The sequence below is a fragment of the Theropithecus gelada genome, chromosome 11 (assembly GCF_003255815.1).
Source record: "Theropithecus gelada isolate Dixy chromosome 11, Tgel_1.0, whole genome shotgun sequence".
In the NCBI taxonomy this organism is placed as follows: domain Eukaryota; kingdom Metazoa; phylum Chordata; class Mammalia; order Primates; family Cercopithecidae; genus Theropithecus; species Theropithecus gelada.
The window spans coordinates 109,722,233-109,745,236 of NC_037679.1; the positions used below are offsets into that span (position 1 = coordinate 109,722,233).

At 36.7% G+C, this 23,004-nt stretch overlaps 1 protein-coding gene across 2 annotated transcripts in view; it reads right to left on the minus strand.

The window, feature by feature from the left end:
• Window positions 1-23,004, minus strand: part of EPS8 (epidermal growth factor receptor pathway substrate 8) — a 169,402-nt gene that overhangs the window by 85,954 nt on the left and 60,444 nt on the right. The window contains exon 1 of one of the 2 annotated variants that reach the window (XM_025401809.1): window positions 9,655-9,795. The exons of the other annotated variant lie outside the window; for it this stretch is intronic. The gene's annotated coding sequence lies outside the window, so the exon portion shown is untranslated. Of the gene's footprint in view, window positions 1-9,654; window positions 9,796-23,004 lie in introns of those variants that run through there. 2 annotated transcript variants of the gene reach the window in all.

The window sequence follows — 23,004 nt, forward strand, 5'->3', positions numbered from 1 at the left end:
CTAGATATTTGTACACCCATGTTCATATCAACATTATTCACAAGAGCCAAAAGGTAGATGCAACCCAACTGATGTCCATTCACAGATGAATAAGTAAAATATGGTATATCTACATAAGGGAATGATTTATCCTTTAAAAGGAAACAGACATCTCTCACACATACTACAACATGGATGAACCCTGCAGCCATTACACTAAGTAAAATAAGCCAGTCATAAAGGGACGAATACTCTATGATTCTACTTAAATGAAGAACTTGGAATAGTCAAATTCAAAGACACAGAAAGTAGAATTGTGGCTGCCAGGACTGTAGAGGGTAAAGAATGGGCAGTTATTGTTTGGGGGCACAGAGATTCCATTCAGGAAGATAAAAAACTCCTAGAGATGGATGGTCATGATGACTGCACAACAATGTGAATACACTTAATGACAATATACTATACATTGAAAGATGGTTAAGTTGGTAAATTTAATATCAACTTTATCACAATAATTAAAGAAATCTGAGGAACAAATGAACTACTGAATGTCTGTGAGCCTATCAGGTAGAGCTACCTGGTCTGTAAGGCAAAGGCTAGATCTTATTGTAGCTGCTTCTGTTATGGGGATGTACTAGAAGATTAACAGTCTCCTTTGTGTGAGTGCACACGCACATACATGCACACACACACAGCTAGAACCGTCCTTAAAATCCTGTGTGTATATACACAGACATATATACATATACATGTGTGTACATTTTTTAAAATTTGAACTAAACTAGGTTAACATCGTATTCTACTTTAATGAAGATCAAGAAACACAATCTCTAATTTACAAAAGCAATAAACTGAACTGCATTTTGATGAAAAAAAAAAGCTCGCTGGTCTAGTTTTATACCAACTCCTATTTTCTGGTCCAGTTCTAACATTATCTGGCAGGGACTTTTGCAAATTCCATTTCTCACTGATTCTTAATTTTTACACAAGTCAAACAGAGTAGGACTCCTTGCTTCACCCTACACACCGATCTCACAGTGTACTGACAAAGTAAAATAAGAAAATGAATACATGACATTACTTTTGAAATATTCAATGATTTGGAATAGATATGTTATTTTATGAACACATGTGAAATCACTCAAAAAATTTTCAGTGTCTATTTTTCACTTTTTAATTGAGCTTTTAAACAATCTAATATGTATATAAGTTTGGGTAAAGCATTCATTCAACAAAATAAAACCCACTAGTACTCCAAGGGGTTTAAAAATATCTGTTCAATAAGGTGATTTCAACACATGTTTACGGCAATTGGAGAAGAAAACATTTAGATCTTGTTTTCATAATTAACTAATCCATTATTAAATCCCATACAAAATATCAATAATTATAAAATGATGTTAATTAAAGTACTCAACACTCATTTAAAAAGCAAAATAAACACATGAATGTAACTTCCTTTTAAAAAGTTATTGACATTTTATGGCAAATCAGTTGTTGACTGCAGTAGTTAGAATACTCTCTTGGAAATGAGCCCAGGGACACTGTTGATACCTTAGTAAATTTTAATACTTAGAAATAACCTGTTTTAAATCAATAAGAGTTCTCACTCTGCCAGTACCATTAATCCCCCTCCCAACACACCTTGTGCAAGCCTCTATTTTTCGTAAGGAGGGATGTCTTTTTCCCCACTGTTCAAGACTTCCAACTCTTAGCAAACACTAACCTCAACTGCTAGCCAATATTACCCTTTCCGTAAGGAAAAACAGACTTATGATATCCAGTAGGAAGACATTAAAACCCCCAATGTTTGATATCATTAACTAAAGTTCACTAAAGTTTAAGCTTATGTAAAACATCCACAAGTATCATTATGAAATTCTTGTACAATCAGAGGCACATGTGTTGTTCTTACCACCTATTGCTATTTTTTTTTTAATTCAAAGAAGACTAGCATTCAAGAATGACCCTGAATCTGTTTTCTTTCCTTCTGTCTCAAATCCCAGTCTTCTCCTCACCTAAGGTTACTCTCTCTTTCTTTAATTCTGCAAACCAGTATGGTAAACATCTTGTAAAATGGTCCCGCCTATTGAGACAGCTAAGTGGGAAGGGGCCCCTGGCAAAACTCCTGCCTGTTTGCGCACTGGGGTGGAGCCTGAGGAAGTTTGCACCTTTGCAGAGGGGAGGAGCCTGGCCTTTCCTTTTCCTATGTGGAACCTGGGATTCAAAAGGCAAGGCAGGAAGCACCGTAGCATCGACTTCGGCCTTGCGGAGAGTCCCTGTTCACCCTTTTTTTCCTTCTCACCCAATAAAACCCTGCTTTACTCACCCTTCAAACTGTCTGCGAGCCTAAACTTTCATGGCCATGGGAAAAGGACCCCATATTTAACTGAACTAAGGAAAAGTCCTGCAACACTGTGGTTACTATAGTCTTAATTCACAGACATGGGAAACGTGCAACCCTCTCCCCCTTCTCTTTCTATTTATAAATTCCTTAATGCACCCAAACCTATAAATGAAATTATCTCAATTTGGAAGTTCGAATTTGATTTTGAAGAAATAAGCTCCTCTAATAGAAAGTATTTGAGTATTTAACTTCTTTATTAAATCTCTAAGCCTGATTATCATGTGTTATTTAGTCACCAGTGATCACCCAGAGAACCCAAGATCATGTGTTCTAGCACAGAACACCCTCCCTCAGCAGGTTATTTTTTTTTAAAGTGGCTGTTTTCATTCTATCTCAGGTTTACTGCTGACACTGTAATAATGCAGATTTACTTCTCCTTCTCAGGAGCAGATCCAGTTGTAGTATCCTACATTCATTTTTCCTGCATTTTCTGTTCAGACCGTCTCCAGATCAGCTCCATCCAGACACTGAGACAGCAGTTAAGAAGGGCTGGGAAAGTGGCCTAGGGTAATCTTCTGGGGTTACCAGCAATCCGAAGAACTTAATGTAATTAGGTTGGCTTCAGAAAAGAGAAAAGTAGCCTACATCCAGGGAATCCCTGTACTCACAATCATACCAGGAATCTCCTAGGAAAATGTCCATTCCTTCTTATCCGCTCCATAAATCTTGCTGAGGGCTTACTATATAGCAGCAAGTACTGTACTTACAAAGCTGGATATAAATGATGAACAAAACAGATATAATTTCTGTCCTCAAATGTGTTGGAAGATACAATGCTATTTCCTTGAATATGCCAAGTTCTTCCTTCCTTGAGGCCTATCACACTTGTCTAGAATAATTAACTTTTATGTCTTCGCCTATCTAAATCTTGTATCTCAGCTTAAATGGCCCCTTCTTGGGAAACCATTCTCTGACTCACCAATGCATCCTAGATTCCTATATTACATGATTTCACAGCACTCTGAAATTCTCTTCATAAATCTTTACTGTTAGACATTTGGGCCAACATTTGCTTAATATCTGCATTTCAAAAATAAAGTACTAGCTGGTATACTTTCTATTGAAGCAAAACATACTTTTTGTATTTTGCATTTTCTTTCCAAAACATCTTGAATCTCATCTTTCTTTTAGGTGGTAATATGAAACTAGAATTTTCTGTTCTTTATATTTTATTTATAAGGTTTTTTTTTTACAACTTATCCAAAGATATTCTTCCTTGTGCAAATTTTGTAATAAAATGACACAATTCTCCAACCTACTCTATTGTCTATGTGTACAATTTTTTTTCTGTTTTACATACTAACTAAATTTACATAAATGCCCATATTTGATATCTAGTTAGCAAACCAGGCAAGCTTATATTTCAATCCTTACTAAATATAAAACTTTAGGCTTACTTAGCCTCTACAAGCCTAGTTTCCTCATTTGTAAACTGGTAACAGTATCTCTCAAGGGTAAGAACAATCAAAGTATGCAAAGCCCCTAGCAAAAGAGCAGGCTAAATAAATGACAATTCTTTCCTCCAGGTGGGAAAAAGGCACATATTTGAGAATGTAGCCCCTGTGAAATATTACACTTTACAGTACCTAATCTAATTTCCTAAAAGGGAACAAGTCGAACTTTTTTCTTCATGAGATATATTTCAGGTCAGGGGTTGATAAACTTTCGGTAAAGGGCCAGGTTATAAATATTTTAGGCTTTGTGTGCCACATACAGTCTCTGTCGATATTCTTCATTTTTGTTCTTAATAACCTACTAAAAATGTAAAAAGCATTCTCAGCTTGTAGAAAGAAAACAGCCCAATGGCTAGCGTTTGCTGACCCTCTGCTTTGAGTTCATCATTACTCATCAATTCCACTCTTACTTTTCCTACTACTTCATCTTAATCAATACCCAACTGAACAACTACTCTCCTTACTATTTGTTATGCTTTCAGTATAACAAATACTAATTAAGTACTTGCTCATCTGTAAGGGCCTGTGAGGTAACTCACTACCTTAAAAAAAAAAAAAATCACATGCTACAAAACAAGTACAAATAAAGCCTTCCCAAGACTTCCTCTAGTGTCGCCTTGTTCTTCCCTCTCATTTCTGAGTGTATTACTAGTAGTGATTTATGCTCATGACCAGATTTCTCTTACCACAATCTTGTAATTAAGTTGGTGGTTTTAATTCCTTTGTAAGAATTTGATTAGGCTTTTTGTACCACAGAGTTACAAGTCCCCTAGTGTTCATTTTTCATTAGACTCTCTCCTTACAATTCTGAAGTACTACTATACCTCACCTTCTTTTGTTTCCCGACTTCCAACACAATCTTTTCATCCTCTTTTTGTAGTTCAGTTCACCTCCCTATCCCTAATTCTTTAATTGTTTTCTTCCCCTTTTATGTATAAGCCCCAGGAAAAAAATTCTGATTTAGGTATGAGAACGAGTTTCTGTTATTGCTCTGCCTATGATGATCTGTGCATTCTTACCCTGAGCAGTGTTGTTTCCTCATCTACCATAGGGATCGAAACAGCCTATGATGACAATCAGAGACAGTTATTAAATGTAGATGAAATAACACATGTGAAAGCTACTTATCTGTAATCTACAAAGTAAGAGAACACTAAGATCTAAATCAGACTCGATTCAAGAATTGGCTCTGCCATTTATGAGTTATCGACCATGGGCAAGTTAATTACCCCCTCTAAGCCTCACTTTCCTCATCTGTAAAGACAGTAATAATACCTACTGTATCAGGTTTTGTGAGAATTCCTTAACATAATCCATGTTAAGCACTTATCATAGTGCTTAGCACATAGTTAAGGCTCAAAAATGTTAACATAATTGTTTTTTAAGGGAAAGATATATTCCTATTTCAGGCAGCCACAGGCCTTGTATGTAAATTATTGGGAAGTGGTGCAAGATGGGTTATCTGAAATTGGAGGGGAAGTTATAATACAAAATATGAATGGATGTGGCTCATAACATGCAGTAAAGTGAGAGAGCTGGAAAATGTCTGAGGTGTGTGCATGTACACTTTGTGTGTCCTAGGCAGCTCATTTTAGTTGAGTGAAATTTTCTGTGCACGCCTACTATTTCTCAGGTGAAATCACGCATAAGTAAAAGTGAAATTTGCATTATGCTCAAAGTGTTCCCTAACATCAGTCAGGTAGGAACAAAACCTCCCATTTTTCAAAACAATCATTACAGCAGAATTGACTGTATTTATTCTCACACTATGAACTCATGAAAAATGTTATCTGAGGTAGAACTGTAGACACTATCTACAAAGTGTTACTCTTCAATTTCCTATCAGTCCAAAGTCTTTCCCTGGTAAGAGCTGTCCTTTACCTGTCAGTATTGAGCCACTATGCAACATGATTTAAAGCATTTCTCAGCTGTAGCCTTGACCGTTTCGTCAGCTTTCCCTGCTGGGGACAACTTGATTCAAAGAGCCATGCCACACTTATTTAGATTTCCAGTTGATCCCCTGTCCCCAAATGTCCATTCCAAGAAAGGAGTAAAATGTCTTGTAATCAATAACACTGTCATATCATTCCATTTTTTTCAGTAACCAAATATTTATAATAAGCATGTACTGAATGCAAGGCAACCTAGGAGAAAGAAGCCAAAACCACCTCTAACCCATCATAGTAAGAGACAGTAATTCAATCAGTTAAACTCAGTCATTGGAAAGGAAGTAAAATATAACACATGTAAACATAAATATAACAGAAGATGGAACACAAAACACCCTAAGAAAATGTAGAAAGAAGAAGGGGAGACCAGGAAAAATTTAATGGCAGTCATCAGTAAACCTTAAGGATGAGGTAGATTTTGAATATGAGGGAGAGACTTTCTAATTACACCATGTGTCAAGAAAAAGAGGCAGGAATGGAAACTGTAAAAGAAGCAGCTTAGGCCATATATTAAGATATATGACTCAAAAGATAAATTACACACTAGACATCAAATTTCTTATAATGGGAAGTGGGAAATCTACTGACAATTTTTAGCTGGAAGAATGTAGCATGAATTACGAATGGGCAAAGGGAGCCCAGTTGGCTTTTAGAATCCAGGCTTTGAATAAGTTAAGAGAATTGAGTCTTTGGAATGCTAGGCCAGAGCAGCAGGAGGGCTTTCCCCACCCACAATCCCCGGCTTTGTGTCCAAGATTGATATTCATGGCTCTGCTTAATGCAGTGGTCCCCAACCTTTTTGGCACCAGGGACTGGTTTCATGGAAGACAATTTTTCCAAGGCAGGAGTAGGGGGGTTGGGGGATGGATCAGAATGAAACTGTTCCCCTTCAGATCATCAGGCATTAATTAGATTGTCATAAGGAACACACAACCTAGATCCCTCATATGTGCAGTTCACAATGGGGTTCGACTCCTGTGAGAATCTAATGATGTTGCTGATTTGACAGGAGGCAGAGCTCAGGCAGTGATGCTTGCTGGCCTACTGCTCACCTCCTGCTGTGCAACCCAGTTCCTAAAAGGCTGCCAACTGGTACTGAACCACGGCCCAGGGGTTGGGGGACCCCTGGCTTAAGGGATACTAACTATGTCATTTGGTCTGGCCAATTGCATATATGGTGAAATAAAGAAAAATTACTTGCATAATGAGGAACAGTATTTTTTTAGAAACAAGGAAGACAAAGAATCAAATGGAATCTAATACTACAGTAATAATGAGATGGCAGAGAGTTGTTACCAGAGCATCAAATCTAGTGATTAGAATAACATAATTGGCAAAGTTAAATAATATTGCTCTAAATTACATCTAAATATCTGACACAAAGAATTTTTAATAATCAAGAAAATGCACACAAATGTTCCTAAAACCAAGCTCTTGAACAAATGTTGATACAAAACCTAAGACAAGCTTAAGAAACAAGAAACTCACATTTCATTCAGCTCAGATCTTACATTATCAAGTACAGAGCGACAATATTTCACAAACTGCTTTTGCATTTTAGAAAAGATATTGAGCATTAAAACTACCACAAGTTTCTCCTAACCAAATTAACAAACCTAGTTAATATACTTTGTACACACGATCCTGTATCAAAATGCCACAAATTTAACCAAAGTATAATTTCTTCATGTAGCTGGAAAGTCAATTTTTAAGTGCTTACATGTCAAATTAAACAAGTAAAAATACATACACAAACTTAAACTCTAAAAAAAAGAAATTTTAAAATACTGAATTGCTTACATTAGAAATATCCTATATGATAAATGATCAAAAGACTATATGATAACCTACCTCATTATATTCTCTTCAAAAAATATTTATACAATTCAACTAAGCTGTTATTTAAAAGGCTAGAATTTTTTTTTAAGCAGTCTCGCTCTGTCGCCCTGGCTGGAGTGTAATGGCACAATCACAGCTCACTGCAGTCTCAGTCTCCTAGGATCAAGCCATCCTTCTTGCCTTAGCCTCTTGAATAGCTGAGACAAAGGCATGCACCACCATGCCAAGCTAATTTGTTTGTTTTTTTTTTTTTCAGGTAGAGACAAGGTCTCACTATGATGCCCAGGCTGGCCTTGAACTCGTGGGTTCAAGTAATCTTCCCGCCTCAGCCTCCCAAAGTGCTGGGACTACAGGCATAAGTAACAGAACCTGGCCAAAAGTCTAAAGTGTAATGAGTTCGTTTTCGTCACCTTAAAACACCAAGGTTCACACTTACCTTGATGACTCAATGACAAATGACATCACTGAAAAGTAAACTAAAAAGGAGACTTCTCTATACAATTTATGTCAGAACTATTTACATAGAAATGAGACTAAGCAGCATTATCTCTTCCATAGTCATTTCCTCTTATATACAATTTGTTTAAGTTAAATTGAAAAAAAAATTGTTTCCAAGTCTAGTTGCTGAAAAACGGAAACCTCTTTTATAACTCAAGGTACGGCAGACACAAGGGTATCTTACTAAAGGTGTGGACAGGTGGATCAGGGAACAAAATATTTCACATACCATTCCAAGAACATATATGGAGATTTATACTCCACATTAATACTGCCATTTGCCTTAGAGTTTGGCCACTAAAGCTGACCAAAGCTTTATAGCAAGGGTAAGAATACACCAGGCCATAAGCATCTTGAGGAACCTCACCTATTTATGCTACAAAAAAAGCTGTATACAATATTTCTGTGGGTAGTTAAAATTTGTGTAAATTGATAATACTCTTTACAGCATAGAAGGGTCTTAAGAAATAATAGAGACATTAAAAGAAAATCAACACATTCAAGAATGTATTTCAAAAAAGGATCAAAACAGCCATAACCATGGCACCTAAACTCAAGAACCTACTACATTTCCCAAGACCAAAACAGTGACTTAACCAGTTATTTACTTTTGCTTTCTCTCTAGTCTGTGGTACAATGTTATTAGCTCTTATTTGTTTTTAAATAGCCCTGCACTTAATTACTAGTAACAGAATAACAAAAAAGTTTCTTCTGAATAAGATTAAATGTAACAAATCAATAAGAACTACTTATAGATCTTTATATATCATACATTATATGTTTGTCACTAACTCAAGTTTGATATTTAAAACATCATAATTACAAAATTGAATATTTTGAAAGAGCTGTTTCTTAAAAGCTTCCATTAATTGACTATTGAAACATTTACAGGTTCCATTAATATACATGGGCTTTAAAAAAAAAAACTTTAAATACACATATTCAACTGCATTTTAGGTCCCAAGCAAAATGTTTACACAGAAATTTGGCAGTGTTAAATCTGTGGACTCAAAGCCAATAACAACCTAAGAAGTCTAAACCTGGTTAATAAGCAAATTTTCATAGTACAACTAACATTGTATAAACAATCCAAAGCAGTTAATATTTACAAGATAATCAATGTTTTGCATATAAGGTTAAGTTCAAAGTAATTTTTTTAAACATTTGATATATTATGCCCACGGATTCCCAGTTTGTAATACTCAACAGACCTCTTCTTAGCTATAATACGAGGGGAAAATTTATTCTCTTAAACACCATGACCTAAAGGAAAGAAATCCTTTGAATCTCCAGCTCTGTAAGCCAGAAGACAGGAAGCGAGACCCTGTGGAGACTGGGTTACCACGAATTTCACCGAGTTCAGAATCCACTTGGAATACCAAATGGGAAGTTAAAAAGCAATCAAAGGGCTTACTTGGACTAAAAGTATGGCTACGCGTTTCAAGGTCTACAAATACCCTTTACAATAATTATGCCTTTGAGAGCCCTCCTTAGCAAAGAAAATATTAACAAACTCAAACTCACCTACCCACACAGTCCAGGAAATACTCCTCTAAGCAATCGTCCAGGCAATACTGAGAGGCCATTCCGCTCAGTTTACTTATGTGCCAAGTGACCTTTGGCACAGCGTCAGAAAGGGTGGGACTCGAAGCGTCAGTTTCGGCATTGTACTGTACAGAACACAATTTCTGATTTGGGTTCTCTAGGGCGTTAACTAAGATTTCCTCCTCTTGTTAAGTAAGTAAACGTAGCTACTACTACACTTCCAACTCTTGCCTAAGATGAATTTTTTTTTTAAGTTTTAAGTGGTGCAAATAATACTGGCTAGCATTGACTGAAAGCTTACTGTGTGGTCTAAATTAACGCTATATAGATAGACACCATTACTACTCCCATTTTAGAGAGGTTAATAAGTAACTTACAGGAATTCCAGATACAGAAATACGGTCAACTGAGCTCATGAAGACTTCCCACTACAGACACTAAGAAAAGAAGAAAATAAGTGTAACAAAATTAAATACATAGCTTTACTTGCAATAAAGATAATTCCCTGATGCCAAACCAAAGCCAGAACCGATGGCCCAAATGGTAAGCACAAAAGCATACACTGTCAGCTGTGGCCAACACTGGAGCTATGGGGATAATCACTGGAGTCTCTTTAGCACTTAAATGTAGATTGAAATTGGTAACAAGATGCCCCTTGAAGGAGAAAGAATGGAAGAAAGTGCTCCCTCAAGAGAGAAAGAGCACTCTGCTGGATTTCCAGCCCCATTAAACCTTCACAACTCTAAAGCAGTCCTGATACTTATGCAGGGACAGAACGGGAGGCTCTGGGCACACATGAGGTATAATGTTGGTACTGAGATTCTTCCAGAAAACCAGGGCTGTCTTCAAAGGTCTAACCTCATAGTTAAAAAGTGGTAGTGGGGTCAGGGGAGGAGAAATTCACTCACAGTCATATTAAGACTTCAAGGGAGCTTGTCTCTGAGAATCTGGGTGAAGAGGACAGGAGAAATGTTATAAATGCTGTAAGAAATTAAAATCCTAAACCTATGGCACAACAGTTTTGAAATTTGAATCTTATTTGTATGAGAATCTCCTTGGTAAAAAAATGAAGAATCTCCAATCTAAGGAATTAGGTCCTGGGCCAGTGAAATCTCTAAAGTATCTAGAAGAAACAAACACAAAACTATTTTAAAGTGATGATAGATAAACAAGGCCCCATGGAATTTCTTTGGGTAGAAAAACCAAACCAAAACAAAGCCAAACAAAAAACAACCCCACTGAAGATGAGCTTATAAATTTAGAGATTACAAAATATGTGAGAAAATGATTTACTGTGATTATTAACAAATATGCCAAACAGAAAATTGAGTGCTCAACTAATTTTTAACATGAAGACACCAAAAAAGTATATTTAAATTATTAAAGAAATGGAGAAAGAAAAAAGAGCCTATAAAGGACATAAAACTAAAATATCTGTATGTTTTATAAAACCAAATTATATTTGCATACAGATATGCACAGGCTGGGTACGGTGGCTCACACCTGTAATCTCAGCTCTTTAAGAGGCCAAGGTGGGAGGATCCCTTAAGTCCAGGAAGTCAACAGCAGCCTGGGCAACATACCAAGACCCCATCTCCACAAAAAACTCAGCTACCAGCCAAGCGTGGTGGTGCACACCAGCAGTCCTAGCTGCTCACGAGACTGAGGCAGGAGGACTGCTTGAGCCCAGGAGTGAGCTATCATCATGCCACTGTATTCCAGCCTGTGTGACTGAGCAGGACCCATCTCTTGAACCCATTTCTTATTTGGAATAAAAAAGTGCTGCTTGTTGCCAGTGCAGTATTCTTGGCGCAAACGGGAAATGAGTTAAAAAAAAAAAAAAAAAAAGTACATTCTCTGTATACTGCACTCAGAGTTTTCATCAGGTTTCCATAATTTTAAAAGGGAAAAGCATCACTATAAATAGAATTTTAAAAATGTATTTAGAAAACCAATAGTCAATGTCAGAAGTCAATTGTCTGGCAGAACCTATTCTACATCCACTTTTGTCCTCTACCATCTCTCAAGCTCCTGACCACTGTATGTTGCAACTCCTTATTCCTGAAAATTCTGACCCATCCCCTGGGCCATTCCTTCCCATCTCCAGCATCTCTGCAAAAAAAGATTGAATGGAAACTGTGACATGCCACCCACATCTCCTTTCAGGACTGAAGGACTGATTCCCCAACTGCTGCGGTGCTGCCTGCAGACAACCTTCAACTGTCAGCTCTTTCAGGATGGCCTCACCTCACCCAGTATCACACTCCCTTCCCAGGGAAGCCCACAACCAAAGATTGGTTGACATGTGGAAGACAAAGCCTTGGTCCCCTTTCTCCAACTGGGGACAACGGTGAGGAGACATCTCACCGTACCCAGTCTGTGCCATTAGAGCACCACCCCACAGGGTCAGATCTTATTTGAGACTACACGGCAGCCCAGCATCCCCCTTGGCCCAACAGTGTTTCCTTCCTTCCCTTCATCCACAGCGGCTGACCCAAGAGCACTTTCTTTTTTTTCTTTTCTTTTTTTTTGTGGGGGATGGAGTTTCACTCTGCCGCCCAGGCTGGAGCGCAGTGGCACAATCTTGGTTCACTGCAGCCTCTGCCTCCTGGGTTTAAGTGATTCTCCTGTCTCAGCCTCTCGAATAGCTGGGACTACAGGTGTGCGCCACTATGCCTGGCTAATTTTTTGTGTTTTTAATAGAGATGGGGTTTCACCATGTTGACCAGGCTGGTCTCGAACTCCTGACCTCAGGTGATCTGCTGGCCTCAGCTTCCCAAAGCGCTGTGATTACATGCGCGAGCCACCACGCCTGGCCCCCAAGAACACTTTCTAATAAACTTTCCAGAACACTAATTTCCATCTCATAATCTGCTTTCTGGGGAACCCAAACTGCAACAGAAGGACATTAGGGAAACAAACGAACATGGCAGGACACTGAAACGGAAAGGAGTAAGAAGAGGATAATAATATTAAGTCTTGAAACCAATGGAGAGAACAGCAGAAAGTACTAATATAATTTCACTGGTGAGAAAATCAGTATTAAAAGTAGCAGGAAGAAAACCCTCCAAAATGAATGTAATCAAAATAAACACTATAACCATAAAATTCCAACCCAACATTTCAAGGTATCACTAAACTTGAGACCTGAAAGAAATCTGAGAGTGTCAATTCCAATCTCTGTCATTTTTAAGATACTGTCTCTTAAAAATGGTCCATAGGTCTGCTAAATGTCAAAAAATGTTGCTGCTTGGAAATAGACAGTTTCCTAATAATAAGTTAACAGGTACAGTTAATACCCTGCTGTTAAACAAAATTCTGATATACCTTTGGCTCCTGAATTATCTATCAGTAAAGATGTTAATGAAGTCTTACAAAAGGCTAATCCGGCACAGGCTGATATATGGCAAATCATTGTCCAAATATTAATTTTAAAAATGGCATGGACTGTAAACCATCCATAGTCATTCATATACATACACAGGATATCAATGATGTGGGGCAATCTAAGCAAAGCTTATGAGGTATTTGCTGATTCCTTCAGTTTTCTACTATAGGGCAGTTTACCAGAAATAGTCACATGAAATATTATATATTTGGAATGTGACAGATTTGGTTACTGTACTTTTTTCCAAAGCTCTTTAAGGAAGCTGGAAATTGCACACACACACACACATCTTTACTGGTAACCTTGCCCTATATTCCCATACTTTGTAACTACAAATATAGAGGCAGACAAAATAGGCTGTAACATAATCTGTCAGCTAAGATCATCAGATCCAAAATGATGTGAGGTCACTTACATAAGCTGTTAGGACAACCAAGCAGAATCGATCAACAATGTCACAATCCATTCATCTTGGAAGTATAAGCAAAATTTCACTTTCAGTTCCTGTATTGTTCAACCCCAATTCCTCATCGGTCCTTCATTCCTTCTTCTCATAAGATCCACTTTCTGCTTTCTCTTCTCTAAACCAATCCTTCTTCTCCTAACTTTAATACCTTTTTCAGTGGGAGTAAGAAACCCAAAAGAAGTTTCTAAAGAAACACTCTAAACTACATATTGTCAAATTTCAATTACATACATGCTAAGCTAGTTAAATTCATATGGATAGAATGACTAACCAAATGCTTTAACAACTTACCTGGAGAGGGACAGGAGATGTCATATGACTCATCTTTGGGAGAATCATATCTAACTACAATTATAGTCATGCAAAAGGACAAACGTGCATGGCATGTAAATGACAGGAATTTGTTAAAATATTCAATGAGTCAGTATGGGTTGAAGCTATTGTTTGGCTATAGAGCTAGGATTAAAGGTAGAAAAAACGAAAAAAGGGGGCCAGGCACAGTGGCTCACGCCTGTAATCATGGCGCTTTGGGAGGCCGAGGCGAGTGGATCACCTGAGGTCAGGAGTTCAAGGGGCAACACGGTGAAACCCCGTCTCTACTAAAAATACAAAAATCAGCTGAGCACGGTGGTACATGCCTATAATCCCAGCTACTTGGGAGGTGAAGGCAGCAGAATCGCTTAAGCCCAGGAGGCAGAAGTTGCAGTGAGCAGAGATCGCACCATTGTACTTCAGCCTGGGTGACAGCATGAGACTCCGTCTCAAAAAAAAAGAAAAAACAAAGAAAAAAACAAAAATGAAATGGACATTTCTTGGTGTGAATAAATATAAATAGCAGGACCAATAGTATACGTTCTTTCCATAAGTTATTTAGAAGAGTGAGACCATAAATTAAGTGTACAGATGGCATTAGTAGTCTAAGTTAGGAAAATATTGATTTGAGAAAGATGAACTGCAAAATTATGTAACAGGGAATATAAATGAACAAAATGGTAGTTCTGCCTTAAATTGGCAATGTTTAGGAATGCATTAAGGGAAACACCACACACATTAATTTGATTATGGATTTTAAACGTCATTTTCAACCTAGAAATCACTGTATAGCTCCAATAAGACATGATCTTATTTGACAATTTCAGTTAAAAAGCCACCAAGACACAAAAAAATTGGGGGAAAAAGTTATTTCTCATTTCCATTCATGTCCTATAACTAAAGATTAGTTGTAAAGTGTCAAGACCTCAGTACAAGGAAACCAAAAGCTTGTGTTTGTGCACCAAGTCTGCCACTTAATAGCTCTATAACCTTTGGTGAGTAACTTAACCTCTCTCAGCCTCCACTTCCTCACCTGTAAAATGAGACCAGTGAGACCAATTTGTACAGTCTCATTCAGATCCAATACCCTGGAACATTTTCCTAACTCAAATTTAAAAGGAGAAAACCTATCTAATTAGATTTTGGCTCGAAGACAGTAACTAGCAGTTTTACACTTCTCAACATAAAATTTGAAAAAAGAAATAACCAAATAGTCACAAAACCTAATGACGAATAAGGAAAAATTATGAGTCACTATGAGGACATCTGCAAATTCACCTTACAAATTGTTAAGTAACAATATTTACAGAGCCTCCCATTTCTGTTGAAACTTTCCCATTTAAATACAGAATCTGCTAAAACACAATAGGTACAAAGAATTGAAGCAGGGAAAATGAAAGCTTTTGGCATGTAGTATCAATATTTCCCATAATTATTAAGATTTTACTTAGACTTTCCTCGTTTCACCTGGCTCAAATGGAACCCCCATCCTCTGTAATTAGCTTGCTGAGTGCCTATCAAGAGTCTCATATTCTCCCAAATGAGCTAGCTGGACATGTTGGTGAACGCGTATCAAAAGAATTGTCTAGAAGGTCCTTGTAAAATAGCATTTTTAAACTTACAATGTTGTCCTCAAAGCCTGTCCTTTCCACAAAAAGTTAAACTCTGAAAAACAAAATGACAGGACTACTTCAGTTTATTAAAAACATGAGCGCTTCTGGTTCTTAAGTGCCATTTAGAAAGGAAAAAAAAAAAGGCATTTCTTATAGAAGTATCAATCCTTTCCGGAGTAGTTTTACCTTAACTCTGAAACCCTGTAGGGAAATTATCACATTAGCTAGGTAGCGAGACTTAACCTCTCCTACCTGTAATCATGTGCTATATAGCAATGGGAAGGAAGCGAGGAAGGAAGGAAGAGAAAGAGGCAAATCAGTAAATACAAAGAAGGAACTGTGAATGCTGATAAGGTGTCCTCTTATCAAAAAATCTGGGGAGATGCCCAAGTTTAATTCCAAAGGATGTACCTATTGAAACACTGCAAAACATCATCATATATATGTACATATACACATATATAAACATACATATATATACACATACATACATACTTACATATAATTACTGAGCAAGCAGCCTTGACAAGTCAGGAAGCTTTACAATACACAGAATAAAAATGCCTGTTTTCTGAGTAGCAGTTTAGAAAAAGCTGTGCAAATAGTTGTTAAAATGATATAGCTTATGTCATCCTTCCTTTAAAAGTAAAACCTGCAATTAAATTTGCACATCAAATGATCCTTGAAGCTTGTATGTTATCAGTAAATAGGAGTGACAGAAGAGGCTTGAAAGCAGACAAGCCGTGTCAGTGACACATAACAGAAATGCAGTCATATAAACAGAAGATACTACAGCAACACATGATCTGAAGCTGAATGCCACCATGATACACCTATATTAAATTGCTAGAGGATATATCAGTTTTTAAAATGGTTTAATTTATTTGAATATCATTGGACTAGAGTTGACCTAGGTGGCAGAATTTAGTTAGGGCCTTTGGCTGAAAATTGTCAAGGTTTACCCTGGCTGAGCAAAACATGAAGGATCCCTTTCAAGTTTATTTTCAACTGACAAAATGCTTATTCTCCTAACCCGTTCTTAACCTTTATTTAGATTATAGTTTAAGACCTCTTAATTACAATTCTAAAAATGGTATCTAATCCCCTTCTATTTTTGACATGGGGCTATGAAAAACAGATTAAACCAACAATGTCAAGAGGTGGCATGTTATGGCCAAAAAGCCATGGATTTGAAATCTAAACCTTAATTATTTTCCTGGCTATACAATTTAGTGTTATGTGACAAACAAATCATCAGTATTGGCAGTAGAACACAGTTGTAAAGAATTCAGGTTCATGTACAAAACAGGCTCATATCCCAACTTCATACTTTAAGGCCATACAACTTTGACCGCATTACTAAATCTGTTTGCTTATCTATAAAATGAAAATAAGAGTATCTTCTTCACATATTATTTTCAAATAATATACAAAAAGAGGATAGCATAGTACCTGATTAACTATAAGTAATAAATGGTAGATTTAAAAAATCACATCTGAGTTTTCTCTTCTAAGTAATTCAAATAGTTCCCCCTTGCTAGATAACACTTGGGATCAGATGAGGTAAGATAAATTGTAACTTCTTTTTTTAAGAGATAAAGTCTTCCTATGTTGCCTAGGCTAGACTTGAACCCCTGGGCTAAAGCAATCCTTCTGCCTCAGCCTCCTGAGTAGCTGGGATTACAGACGTGCCATTATGCCCAACTAGAACTCTTCTTTACTCCAGGGTGACTAAGAACATAGTGGTCACACTACTGATATAACCAAAGCATACTGCAAAAGAGGTTCATTGACAGTCACGTTCTGCTAAGTGTTACAAATAATCATACACTTAGTGCTCATAAAATTGGGTGTTCCTTAAATCTGGTCATGTTATTTACTTAGAACTCTTCAGTGTTGTCTGAATGCCGTTATAGCAAAATCAAAACCTCTTAGTGTCACCTAAAAGCCCTTTTAGGATCTGTCCCCTGCCTCACTTTTCAGCTTTGTCTCTTTCCATTGCCTCCTTACTCACTTTGGCCCAGCCCTGGACTCCCTGGGCATGTTGCTCCCTCTGCCTGAAACTCAAGTTTTCCACTCCTTAGCAATTCTCATCCTTTAAGCCTATTTATCTACCACTTGCTCAGAGAAGCACGCCCAGATATTTAAAGTGCTGTATGAGATTATCTATCCCCAGACCTAACCCACCCTCTTGCATTATTAATCTCTGTGTGAGGACATTTTTTATTTTCTCCTGACCACTTACTACAGTAGGTGATGTTGCATGTCATTTATTTTTGCCCTATCTGTCCCATTAGAATATATACTTTTTGAGGGCAAGGGCCAGCCTTTGTTTACCACTGTATCCCCAGCACTTAGTACAATAGTTGGCACATAATAGGTAAAGGCAATCAAAAATATGTCCACATATACTCAAAGTGAAAAGAAAGCAAGAAAATACTATAACACAAATACCACAACAGAGTGACTCAAACTTTTCCCATTCACTGTCTATAGGAAACCCCCCCACCCATGTCTGTAATATACAGTCATATGCCATTCCCCACTCACAAAAATAAACCTAGCACACACCAAATAGTTTTTTAATTGACAAATAAAACCAAATAGATTTTTTTAACTCCAGTAGCTCATCTCCAAACTGTTTTCCCAGATGTAATGAGGGAAAGAAAGCAATGCTGGAAAAACTACGTAATACTCAGCTAAAAGAACGAGGTTTGTGGAGCTCAACAAAAAAAAAGTGACTGTCTGGAAGCAGCCAGTTCTGTGAACCAATAGACAGAAAATTTCATCTCCAAACCCTCAAGCAGCTCTCCAGTTAGAAGGCACACTGCTCTACATCTCAGCCCATCAGTTTGGGAGGAAATCCTTTGGAATAGTACATTTTATCCTCCATTTCTTGTGAAAGACAGCAATCTTGTTTGCCTTTGTCTTGTGCATCAGGTTAAAAGGATTTTCCAGAAAACTTAAAAGTAATAAAAGCACACTTTACTACAACAAATAGAAGAAGTGCCTGCAGGATTTCTAGTGTTTCATCCAGCACCAAATATCAGACTTTTTTATTTTTTATTATATTTTACAAATATTATTTCTGATCATAAAAGTAAATCCATGGCAGAAAGTTAGAACATTCAAAAATATTTTAAGAACAAAAATCATGAGTCATCCTACTAGCCAGAGATAAATGCTTTCACATTTTATATATTTTTCTAGTGTTTTTTTTTTTAATGCATACATAAACTTTTTTTTTCCAAAGGCAGCTACTGTCTGTATGGTTTTATAACCTTTTAACTCAAAGTATCCTGAGAAGTCACAACAAAAAGACCATCGCACTATGATTTCTCATTGAAGCCTTCTACATCAGGGGTGTCCAATCTTTTGGTTTCCTTGGGCTACAATAAAAGAAGAATTGTCTTGAGCCACACAGAAAATACACTAACGATAGCTGATGAGCTACCAAAAAAAAAAAAAAGGCAAGAAAAAATCATAACATTTTAAGAAAGTTTATAAATTTGTGTTGGGCCGTGCTCAAAGCTGTCCTGGGCCTCGGGTTGGACAAGCTTGTTCTACAGCCTATTTAAAACAGTTACCCCCCCACCAAAAAAAATTATGTAACTAATCTTTCCTTGAGCAGTTACATTGCTAATATTTATCATAAAAATCTACAACTAAAAAATAAAAGATAATCTAAAACTGCCATCCTTGAACATAAATCTTTATGCCTATTCCAGCATGTTGTCTTAATGTAAAATTCTAAAGAAGATGCTATGTTAAAGGGTATGCCCATCTCTACATTATTAATACACTGTCCAAATTTCCCTCCAGAGATGTTACGCCAACTTAGTGCATTCAGACTGCTATAGCAAAAATGCCCCATGCTGAGTAATTTGTTAAAAAAAACCCAGAAATTTATTTCTCACAGCAACAAAGGCTGAAAAGTGCAAAATCAAAGCGCCAGCAGATTCAGTGTCTGGTGAGGACTTGCTCTCTGCTTCAAAGATGGCACCTTTGTGTCTTCACATGGCAGAAGGGACAAACAGTTCCTTCTCACCTCTTTTACAAAGGCACAAATCTCATTCATGAGGGCTCTCTATGACTTAATCACCTTCCAAAAGGCCCCATCTCTTAATACTATCACATTGAAGATTAGGTTTCAAATATGAATTATGGAGGGATACATTCAGACTACAGCACCCAGCCACCAGTAGAATTTTTTTTCTGTTATCTTACACTCTCACCAAAACACTGGATATCACTTGTTTAAAAAAAAAAACACAAACAAACAAAAACAAAAACATTTTTCAAGGCTGGGCACAGTGGCTCATGTCTATAATCCCAGAATTTTGGGAGGCTGAGGGGGATGCATCGCTTGAACCCAGGAGTTCGAGACCAGCCTGGGCAATATGGTGAAATTCCATCTCTACAAAAAATACAAAAACTTAGCTGAGCATGGTGACACATACCTGTAGCTTCAGCTACCTGGAAGGCTGCTGTGGGAGAATCACTTGAGCCTGGGAGGTAAAGGTTGCAGTGAGTCGTGATTGTGCCACTGCACTCCAGCCTGAGCAACTGAGTGAGACCTTGTCTCAAAAAAAAAAAAAAAAAAACAACTTTTTCAATCTGATAGAGGAAAAAATTACTATTTCTTTGCTTAGTAATGATGTTACCCTTTCTTTAAAACCATTTCTCTTAAAGTTTTCAATGTTTTCTTGCTGATTTTTCATCTTTTTCCTTTTAGATCAATAGGAATCATTTGTTAGTCATCAGCGTGGGTTTTTCATTGTATATGTATAAGGTATAAATATGCATAATATTTTTCCTCAAGACCAAAATATACACACATCTTGGATTTATGTTTTCAATGTCAAGTTCTATGTTAAAAAATTAATGTAGACCTATTCTATATCTATACTTCAAAAAAGGTTATAGATTATGTCTTTCTGTATTATCGATAACATCCTTAAGTTAAAAACCACATCTGTTTATCTTTTTATAAATCTCATGAAGTGGTAATCCTTTCTGTATACCTCCATAGATTATTCCAATTATACTTAATCCAAAACCAAAAGTTTTTGATCAACTTTCAAGTAAAGTCATTTTATACTTTACTTGACAGTACAAGAAGATGAAATTTACCCATTAACCTCATGCTACCTCTCAAATCCCAGAAGATCACCTTAATTTTTACTGCAAATACAGAATTAAGTTTCAAGATAACGAACAGGTTAACTATACTTGTACAAAAGCACCATTACATCATTTATATAGAGACATCTGTCATTATTCTTTATCTTTTATTGACTTTGAATATTCTAGTACACATTGACTTAACAGAAAAATTCTGTGGCTTCTTAATATGAAATCAAAACATCACCTTTGGGTCAGTGAATCCTAAGATTTATGAACTTTCAGAATTTTCATCTCAGGCTCCCAGGATAAACTGTGTACTTTATGTATAACGTATGTGTCAAATGTCACCAAAAAGTCTGCTTTCAAAGACTTCAACATTAGGTAAACATGAGACTTAGATCCAGAAAGAAAAAGTAGCTTTTCTGAATATGAACAAAGTTTATCAAAGTTTTCTGTGTTGTCAAATCATAGAAATTAATTCAAATCAGCTCTAATTGTATTTCAAATTTTGGCTGTTATGGTATAATAAGTACATATTAAATAGTCACTTTGTGTGAGTCTTATGTATTGATATTTTAGAAAGACATATGATATACATAAGTGTATCTCCCATAAAAATTATCTTAGCATTGCTCTATTTTGTAAGGGAGACTGTTTACAGACATCTCAATATCTGCAAGTATGGATATCACTTTACTTTTAAAATTTTTCAATCTCTGATATGGTTTGGCTATGTCCCCACCCAAATCTCATCTTGAACTGTAGCTCCCACAATTTCCACGTGTCATGGGAGGAACTTGGTGGGAAATAACTGAATCATGGGATAGTTTCCTCCAGAATGTTTTCATGGTAGTGAATAAATCTCAAGAGATCTGAAAGTTTTATAAGGGGTTTTCCCTTTCACTTGGCTCTCATTCTCTCTTGCCTGCCACCATGTAAGACATGCCTTTTACCCTCTGCCATGATTGTGAGGCCTCGCCCAGCCGCATGGAACTATGAGTCCATTTAACCTCTTTTTCTTTATAAATTACCCAGTCTTAGGTATGTCTTTATCAGCAGTGTGAAAACAGACAAATACAATCTCCAAACTTCTTTTCTCCTAAAACTTAAAATAGCATACAATGCATGAAAATAATGAGTCTTCAGTTCACTTTGTCATTTTGAATTATTTCACAATGAAAAAAATTCAACATCCACAAATCACTCACTCCTAGGTATCTTGTTAGGAAAAAAAAAATGGACTTTCTTATTCAAGGTAAATGTCCTTCTGCATTTCAATAGGATACTACAAGTCCACAGGTCTGTGTCAATAAACCAGAATAAGCCAGCAAATCTGACACTTACCTGCTAGATAACTGAAGCAATGTCTACTCGTTTATGGGGACTGTCTGGAATTTTAGCAGCAATGTGTTTTATCTCATACCACTAACTGTGTATCACCTGAAATCACTCTCAGAGATCTCAGGAAAAGCCAGGTAGCTGATGCAGTGGCTCACACCTGTAATCCCAGCTACTTGGGAGGCTGAGGCAGGAGGATCACTTGAGCAGGAGGACTGAACAGGAATTCAAATCCAGCCTGGGCAATATAGTGATATCCTGTCTCAAAAAAAAAGAAAGAAAAAAAAAACAAGAAAAATCTGTGCGGGTGTGCACACACATTTTGCAATTTACACAGCACTTCATTTACACTATCCTGCTTAATTCTCATACCTTTGTTACCTTATGAAAAATTCTAAAATAGGGTAACACAATGGGACTTCATTATATGGTGATTCACTCACCACCACAGTATCAACCTTGAACATCAGACCTGCAAAGATCTCATTATTTCATTAAAAGAATCCTGATTCATCATCATCAAATAACAGAAATGAAAAAAAAGATGGAAAAATATGAATTTTAAAAATTTACAAGCTCTGTCAACATACAAGTTTTATTATATATTTATCAGATGTGTCTTAAGCATTTGTTGAAATTTGTCTCACATCAGTAGGCTGATTGATTGGTTCAAAAACGAGATGTTGAATTTGGCCTTTAGGTTTATCTGTATTACATACAAAAGTATAGATACACATATTAAAAGCATACACATACCACATGCAACACATATTAAAAGCATACACATACCACATGCATACACTGAACAGCATAAACACTGAACAAAACATAAATCTAATTAAAAAATCATACTTAAATATAAGATCAGAAGACTTTAATATGATGGCTAGTTATTAGTCACTCATGAAAACTGAATAGACAGAAAAATTTAAGGAAGCAAATTGCCACTCCTCCTCCAGTAAGGCTTTGTGGGGAGCTGATATCTGAAGATTATTTCACAAGAGAAATTAAAGAGCTGACAAAGGAAGAAGGATTGGGTGCCTTTTTTTCAGATGAAGGACATGTTGAGGAACAAAGATTACAAGCAGG